Below are 9,302 nucleotides of genomic sequence, written 5' to 3' on the forward strand. Positions count from 1 at the left end.
GGGTTACAGACAGTAGGAAAAGAAGAGGCGAAGTGTGGTAGAAAAGGTGAATAAAATGTGTTTCTCTCCTGTTTAGCTGTTCATTTAGAACTCAAGACCTCAGAGACCAAAACAGTAACGTGATAATTTCCATTTGTTAAGTTATACACACTCTCGCTCATTGTTGCTGAATCCTTAAAATCAGTTATATTTCAGGAAGAATCCAACGATGGCGGTTTTTTGTGTCCGGCGGAGGATTTCCCTTTACCCACCGGGAGCCGAGGCCCGCGTCCTCCGGCTCTGTCTCCCCACCTCGGATTATCGTTATTAGTTTAATGCCGTTTTGAATCTGGATGAGCTTCAGGTTCATTCAAACCTGCCGTCTAAGGTGAGACAGACAGGAGAAGACAGCACAAATGACAGACGTTAAGAATGACATCGATTTAGAATTAAAGTCCCTGAGCTTTGTGTTTGAAACACTTCAGTTTTTTTTCAGTAACATAACGGTGCCTCTTTAATACTGACATTTGTCTGGGCTCATTTCTGTGGATAAAGGAGACAATTTACGGAAAGTGTTCTGCCTTAAAGACAATACTTTGCGGGTGTCCAGCAGAGCTGAACCCTGATCTGTCATTGTCTTGATCACTTTTGTAGCCATTTAGAACAAGAACAAAAAAGAATGGATGGAGAAAATTGTTCCTCCTTGACTGAGTTCCACCTCATGGGAATTACTAATAAGCCTGAGATCAAAGCCACCATATTCACCATGTTTCTGGTTGTTTATCTCATTATTCTTGTGGCAAATCTTGGAATGATCATTTTAATTAGAATGGACTCCCAGCTTCAAACACCAATGTACTTTTTCCTCAGCCACCTCTCCTTCTGTGACCTCTGCTATTCCACAGCAGTTGGGCCCAAGATGGTGGGCCCAGGATGCTGGTGGACCTCTTAGCCAAGGACAAATCAATTTCCTTTTATGGCTGTGCTCTGCAGTTCTTCATCTTCTGTTTCTTTGCAGATTCCGAGTGTCTCCTGCTGGCAGTGATGGCCTTTGATAGGTACAAGGCCATTAGCAACCCCTTGCTCTATATAGTCGACATGTCCAGCAGGGTGTGCTCTGTGCTCATGGCTGGGGTTTACCTGGTGAGCATGGTGGATGCCTTGATACACACCACGTTAACTTTCCACTTGTGTTTCTGTGGGTCAAATGAAATTAATCATTTCTTCTGTGATTTACCTCCACTTCTCCTCCTTTCCTGTTCTGATATTCAGGTCAATGAGCTGGCATTATTCACTGTTTTTGGCTTCATTGAACTGAGTACCATTTCAGGGATTCTTGTCTCTTACTGTTACATCATTCTCTCAGTCTTAAAGATCTGCTCTGCTGAGGGAAGGTTCAAAGCTTTCTCTACCTGCACCTCCCACTTAACTGCTGTTGCCATTTTCCAGGGAACAGGACTTTTCATGTATTTCCAACCAAGTTCTGTCTACTCTCTAGATCAAGACAAAATGACCTCATTGTTTTATACCGTTGTCATCCCCATGTTAAACCCACTGATTTACAGTCTACGGAACAAGGATGTGAAAGAGGCTCTTAAGAAAATTAAAAATAAAAGATGGTTTTATTGAAAAATTATATATGTATTTTCTCATAGTGTTTCACTATAATATGTGGAAATCATATTTGTTTCAACTAATTTGGTATATTCTAATAAGTATTTATATTGTACCCCACGTGTATACCCCCTACAGTCACCAGATACCCAGTGTACCATTACATGCCTTGAGTTGATAAGTATATGTATAAGTATAAGTATATGTATATGTATAAGTATAAGTATAAGTATATGTATATGTATATGTATATGTATATGTATATGTATATGTATATGTATATGTATATGTATATGTATATGTATATGTATATGTATATGTATATGTATATGTATATGTATATGTATATGTATATGTATATGTATATGTATATGTATATGTATATGTATATGTATATGTATTCTTTCTTTGTGGAAAACTTTCATATTTTTTCTTAGTGTGTCAAGTTTTTATTTGTTCAAACTTTTATTCATGCATTAATTTACTTTTCCTAAAATTTATCAAATGTTGGCTAAATGCTTATTACACATGTTGGTGCTTTGAATTTTATGGTAAATTGAGTAGATTTTTATAATAATGAATCTAAGTATCTAATAGAAATTACCAACATTAATTAAATAACTTAATCATTGAAATTATTTAAGTTATTTATTAATAATAATGCCACGAAGTAGAAAGACTGAGCATTACAAATATAAAGCAGATTAATCAAATCTGGTACGCATAGTTAATAAGTCCTCCACTGAAATGGAGGCATTTAGTCTGGTATCTGAACAATGGGTAGGCATTAACTGAGATGCTAGTGGTAGTAATAGTTGAACCAGCAATTGGACAGGTCTTGAAGTGAACAAGATTGTGCTATTTCTGCAGAAATTAAAGAAGGTCAACATAACTAGCTTACAGAGAGCGAAAGTTAAGTCCTTGTACTGCTGTTCTCAACTCAGTCAGTTCCTTCAGGGAACATTTCTTACCTCTTGAATCCTCTAAGCCCTGATTAAATATCCCTTTCTTTGGTTCACACACCACCATGTGCCTCAGGATATTGTTGAATCTATGACTCTGTTTTCCAAATCATTATCTCCAGTTGGGGGTTATGGAAACTCTGAGGTCAAGGACCATGCATTGTATCTCCTTTACTCAAGTACTAACATAACATAACATCTGAGTAAACATATAAATAAAACAAGAAATCACCTAATTTTTGTTGAGTGTTCATTACCTATAAGGCAAAACAGGAAATATCACTAAGGGTCTATTATATGCCTTGAATATAGTTTTTGTGTCTTATGAGTAATTACATAAATAGGTGGTGAATACTAAAAGCAATGGAACTTTTATTGTTTTTGTCAGCTGTCAAGTCAGCTCCAAATCATCGTAAATACAAATTATTATTTAGAAAATAAATAAAAGATCATTTACAAGATAACTGAAATCTTCATATGGATCTACTCTATTTTTCTGATGGCAAAAGCCTTAGAACATGAGATTGTTCCGTAAAGAAGGATATGGGCATGTGCTGGGAGGATTTCAAAAGAATCAAGGACACTTAAAATTTTGCAGCAATTATACAAGCAGAATCACATTCAGTATCTAAGACTATCTCGTTTGCACTGAAAAATGCCTTTGAGTGAAAGCATTTCAGATTTCCAGGAAAGCTCAAGAAGGACAATGTGATTCCTTTGCTCTCCAAGGTGACAGTTTTTATGGGATCCTGTGACACTGTAGGGTAAGTATAAAGGTAGAGAAAAAAAAAATTAGGGTGGGTAGTGCTTATTTTGGACATAATCTCTTCTCAATTAATCCACGCTATTTTGGAAATTTTACCAATGAACTAGTTGCTATCTTAAATAGCAGCAAGGCAGGAGTGCATTTGAATCATATTAAACCTCAAACAAAGAAAGTTTTAAGTGGGTTCCCATATCTCAGAAGGTACAAAGATACCACCTAGCTAACTCATAGTTATCCCATATGGTGATTTTTATGAATTTAAGGCAAATTTGATCTGCATACCGGCCCCTATAAACAGATGTAATTATGATGATGAATTCTAATTCTAAAGAGGATATTTCAACTTCATTCATAAGCATTCAAACCTCAATAAAAGAGAAGAGTGCCTAAATGGAATAAACTGATGTATAAAATGTATAAGGCCCCTGTGCCTAAATTCGTGCAAGTATAGGATGAATAACCCCTCATTAGGCTCATTGTTTGGGAGATTCATGATTCATCTAGGGGTTTAGACTGATGACCTGTAAGAATTTTCTATCTTGGCCTTCTGTAGGGAAAGCTAACACTGAAATACTTTATACTACTCTGTCTAATTCAAACCTTCCCTTCCCTTTACTCCTGCCTCTCCAACCCATACACTTCTCATATATCCACCATGAAACTATTATTATCCAAATAAGATATTTCTCAATGTTTGTGTATATAATGAATTAATATTATAGCCCCCCTCTCTCTTTTTTTATTTTTGTTATCTCTTTCAGCCCAGGCTCTGGTATCCCTAAACGCATGCATAACAAAGTGATCAGAGGTTAGAGTACATATATGTTAATACCAACAAGTAGCTCCATACTGTTGATAAGCTAGCTAGCAAAATTTGATAAACTGAAAAAGGTAATAATGTTCAATAGTCCAACAGTGGAATTCTTTCTTAACAAGCAGCAAATTTTAACCTCATTTTAAATTTACTCTACAAATGTGTTATGAACTAGGGAAGTAACAAGAAGGAAAAATAGGCCTGAGTCTCTACTCTAAACTTACAGTAAGTGTGACTTTAACAAATCACTTTTTTCTTTGAACTTCAGTTCCCTTTCTGTGACTAGATAGGCCCTAACTAGATAATCTTTTTGTGCTTTCCAGCTGGCATATTCTGTGTCTATATACACATGATTCTATTGCTGTCTAAACTTATTTTAAAGGAAAAAATAAAATAAAATAACAGATGGGTGGTATGATATTTATCCAAAGGACTGTGTTATGACTCTAGACCAGTTTTACCTGAAATGGAAGTGACAATGATGACAGTAAGATAGCATGTGATGAATGATACCCAGTACCACTAAGATGGACTTGTTTAACTGCTCTCTTACCTGCATTTTTATTTTAATAGACACTTCATAAAATTGAGCATAAATCTCCTGAATCATGAATAAAATGACATACTCTACATAATGGCTAAAATTAGAATGACAGAGGTGGTGCCAATATGGTGCTACAGACAGAAGCACCATTCCGTTATTCTGCAGCAAAGACAGGAAAAACTAAGTATAAGAGATACAGAAGTCACACCTGGAGTTCTAAGCATCAATGACAGGATAAAAATGGAATGCACTGAACAGAAGAAGAAACAGACAGAGAATGAGAAGAGCTACAGAGCATAGGTCCCCTGTCAGCTAATAAGGCACGACTTCACTATCTTGGAGCACAGCCAACAGTGATCCCAGTCAGGGAGTTTAGGATCTGCATACTGGCCCCTATAAACAGATGTATTCATGATGATGAATCCTAATTATAAAAATAGTATTTTAACTTCATTCATAAGAATTTTAAGCTCAATAAAAGAGTGTCTAAATGGAATAAACTGATTTGTAAAATCACTAACCTTCCAACAGGAGACAAAGCACCAGGTAGCCAAAGAAACATGGATTCTCACCCCTCATCCTTCTGTCTTATCCACTGCCTCCACTGCTTCCCAAAAGGGCACTATCACCCAGTCGGAGAGATAGCACTTCCCTACTCCCCTGGGTTTGTCCTGCCCACACCAGCTGGCTCCTTTGGCACATTTTTTTTCTCTGTCTTTTTCTTCCTTTTTTTTTCTCCCTCCCATATAGCTCTCTGTACTGTTTTCACCCCATCCTTACAAGCCATGCTACACTGCTTGGCTGGAGAAACACCAGCTTGTACTCATCCTAGATCTGCCACAACCCTACCAGCAGGCTCCCTCAGTGCCATTTTTTTTCTCTCTGTTTCTCTTTCTTCTTTTTCATTCTCCCTTCCACCTAACCCCATATGCCACCTATGCCCCTTCCCAATGAGCCATGTTGCACTGCCCTGCAAGACAGACACCAGCTTACAGCCACTCCAGTTCTACCACACCTTCACTGACCAGCTCGCTCCATGCTGTATTCTTTTTTCTTTTTCTCTCTCTTTTCGTTCCTTTATTTTCTTTCTCCTTCCCATCTAGCCCTGTGTGCTGCCTCCACCCCTTCTCCACAGGCTGTGCCTCACCACTCATTAAGAGAGCCACTGTCACAGGCCTCCCCGTGTGTGTCCCGACCCCATGCGCTGGCTCCCACTAAGCTGCCATTTTTATTTTATTTTATTGCTTTTTTTGCTCTCTCTTCTTTTTTTTCTTTTCTTGCTCCCACCTAGCTACACACATCAAAACTCCACCTTTCCAACTGGCCCTCAGGCCCCCACTCCCACCAGTTATCTCCCAATGAGCCATCTTTTTTCTTTCTCTTTCTTCCTCTTCACTCTCCTTCTTACCTAGACCTATGTACCATCTCTGCCCCTTCCCAAAAAGCCACACCTCACTGTCCAGCAAGAGAGACACCAGCCCACTGCCACTCAGCTTTCACCCCCCCAACAAAGAATGGTTCCTTCAGCATCATATGTAAATTTTTTTCTTCTTTTTCCCTTTCTTCCCATGCATCACCTCTGAACCTTCTCAGTGGTCCGTGCTGAACTACTCAGCTAGATAGCCACCAATACATAGCCTCCCCAGGTCTTCCCCACCTCCACCCATCAGCTCCTGTCATGTCACCATTTTTTCCTTTTCTCTATTTCTCTTTTTTCAGTTTCTTTCTTGCTCCTACCTAGCCCCATATGCCACCTCCATCCCATCCTACCAGGAGAAACCTCAGTACCTCCCTATCACTACCCATTGGTTCCCACCACACTGTCATTTCTTTTTTCTTTCTTTAGTTTATCTCTCTTCATTCTTTTCTTTCTCCCTCCCACCTAGCTCCACACATCACATACCCCTTCCAATCAGGCCTCGAGTACTCCCCACCCCCTGTCATTGGCCCCCACCTCACTGCCAGTTATTTAATTAATTAATTTGTTTGTTTTCAGACCCAGCTGAAATAAAAGGGATCATAACAGAGTACTATAAAAAACTATGCTCCAACAAATTTGAGAACCTAGAAGAAATGGACAAATTTCTAAAAACTCACTACTTACCTAAACTAACACAAACGTATAATGAGACGTATAACTGGACATATAACAAGAGATTTCAGAGGTAATGAAAAGAACAAAACAAAACAAAATCTCCTCTCCAAAAAAAAGCCTGGCCTGGATGGCTTCCCTATGTTTTTTCCTATATAACATTGTGCTGAAGTCCTAGCTAGAGCAATAAGGCAAGGAAAAAAATCATACTAAAAGGCCATCCAAATTGGAAAGGAAGAAGTAAAACTATCCATATTTGCAGATGGTATGATCCTATACAAAGAGAACCCCAAAGACTCCACAAGAAAACTACTGCAACTAATAGAAAGATTCAGCATAATAGCAGGATACAAGACTAGTACACAAAAATCATTTAAATTCCTACACACCAACAAAGAGAACTTTAAAAAAGAAATTAAGAAAATAATACAATTTGTAATAGCCCCTACAAAAATAAAATACTTAGGAATAATTCTGACCAGGAATGTAAAAGAACTATACAAAGAAAACTACAAAAACACTATAGCAAAAACAAACAAACAAACAAAAAAAGACCTATATAAATGAAATAACATTCCATGCTCATATATAGGAAGAGTAAACATTATGGAAACATCAATTCTGCCCAAAGTGATTTACAGATGTAATGCATTTCCAATCTAAATTCCAACAGCATTTTTTAATGAGATGGAAAAACTAATCACTAACTTTATATAGAAAGGAAAGAGGCCCTGAGAGAGCAAAGCTTTATTGAAAAAGAACAAAGTAGGAGGCTGCACACTACCTGATGTCAGAACCTACCATACAGTCACTGCTGCCAAAACAGCCTGAGAATGGTACAACGACAGACACTTAGACCGATGCAAAGAGTTGAAAGCCCAGGCATAGTGGTGAAGTGCTACGGCTGCTAACCAAAGGTCGGCAGTTTGAATTCACCAGGCACTCCTTGGAAACTGTATGGTGCAGTTCTACTCTGTCCTATAGGGTCCCTATGAGTTGACTCAATGGCAACAGGTTTTTTTTTTCTTTATGGTCATCCCAAAGTCCATTAAATGGGGAAAAGACAACTCATTAACAAATAGTGCCGGCAAACAATTGGACGTTCATCCATAAAATTGAAACGGGACCCATACATCACATTATACACAAAAACTAACTCAAAATGGATCAAGACCTAAATATAAAACCTAAAACTATAAAGATGATTGAATAAAAAATAGGGACAATGCTAGGGGCCCTAATATATGCCATAAATAGAGTAGAAACCGTAACTAAAAATGCACAAGCTCTAGAATATAAACTAGATAACTGGGAGCTTCTAAAAATTGAACACTTAGGCTCATCAAAAGACTTCACCAAAAGAGTAAAAAGAGAATCTATTGACTGAGAAAAAAAAAAAAAAAAATTGGACATATTCCATAAGGGTGTAATCTCTAAAATCAACAAGATACTGCAACACTTCAACAACGAAAAGCCAAATGATCGAATTATAAAATGATATGAAAAAACACTTCAACAAAGAAGACATTCAAATTGCTAACAGACACATGAGGAAATGATTGAGGTCAATAGCCATTGGAAAAGTGCAAGTCAAAACTCCATTGAGATATCATTTCACCCCGAAATTACTGGCATTAATCACAAAAAAAAGAAAATAACAAGTGTTGGAGAGGTTATGGGGAGATTGGAACTCTTATTCACTGCTAGTGAGAAAGTAAAATGATCCAACCACTATGGAAAACAATATGGCACTTCCTGAAAAGCTAGAAATAGAAATATCATATGATCCAGCCATCCCATTTCTAGGAATATATTCTAGAGAAATAAGAGCCATCACACAAATAGACATGTGCACACCCATGTTCACTGCAGCATTATTCACAATAGCAAAAATGGAAACAACCTAGTTGCCCATCAATAGATGAACAGATAAATTATGGTACATGCACACAATGGAATACTATGCATTGATAAAGAACAATGATGAATATGTGAGATATCTCATAAAAAAATTTTTTTTAAACATGGATAAATCTGGAAAGCATTATGCTGAGTGAAATAAGTGAATCACAAAAAAATATACTGTACGACATCACCATTAGAAAAGCTCAAGAAAAAGTTTACACACCGAAAGAAAAAATCTTTGATGATTACAAAGGAGGGAAGGGTCGAGGAAAGGAAACCATTAATTAGATAGTAGATAAGTGTTGACTGTGCTGAAGGGAAAGAAGTTCACAATATAGAGGAAGTCAGCACAACCTGACCAAGGCAAAGTCATAGAAGCTTCATAGACACATCCAAATACCCTGACGGACTCAGTTACTGGGGCTGAGGGCTGGGGATCATGGTGGTGGGGGCCATTAAGTCAATTGGCATAACAAAGTTCATAAAGACAATGTTCTACATTCAAATACAGTGAGTAGCATCTGGTCTTAAAAGCTTGCCAGAAGCCATCTAAGATATATCTACTGGTCCCATCACTTTTGGACCAAAGGAGATGAAGAAAACCAAAGATACAGGGGAAACACTAG

At 37.6% G+C, this 9,302-nt stretch overlaps 1 pseudogene; it reads left to right on the forward strand.

Moving 5' to 3' along the window:
- The first annotated feature begins 658 nt into the window (after positions 1–658).
- On the forward strand, positions 659–1,608 carry LOC126079889 (olfactory receptor 5W2-like; annotated as a pseudogene).
- The last annotated feature ends 7,694 nt before the right edge of the window (positions 1,609–9,302 follow it).

The sequence above is a fragment of the Elephas maximus genome, chromosome 7, assembly GCF_024166365.1.
Source record: "Elephas maximus indicus isolate mEleMax1 chromosome 7, mEleMax1 primary haplotype, whole genome shotgun sequence".
In the NCBI taxonomy this organism is placed as follows: domain Eukaryota; kingdom Metazoa; phylum Chordata; class Mammalia; order Proboscidea; family Elephantidae; genus Elephas; species Elephas maximus.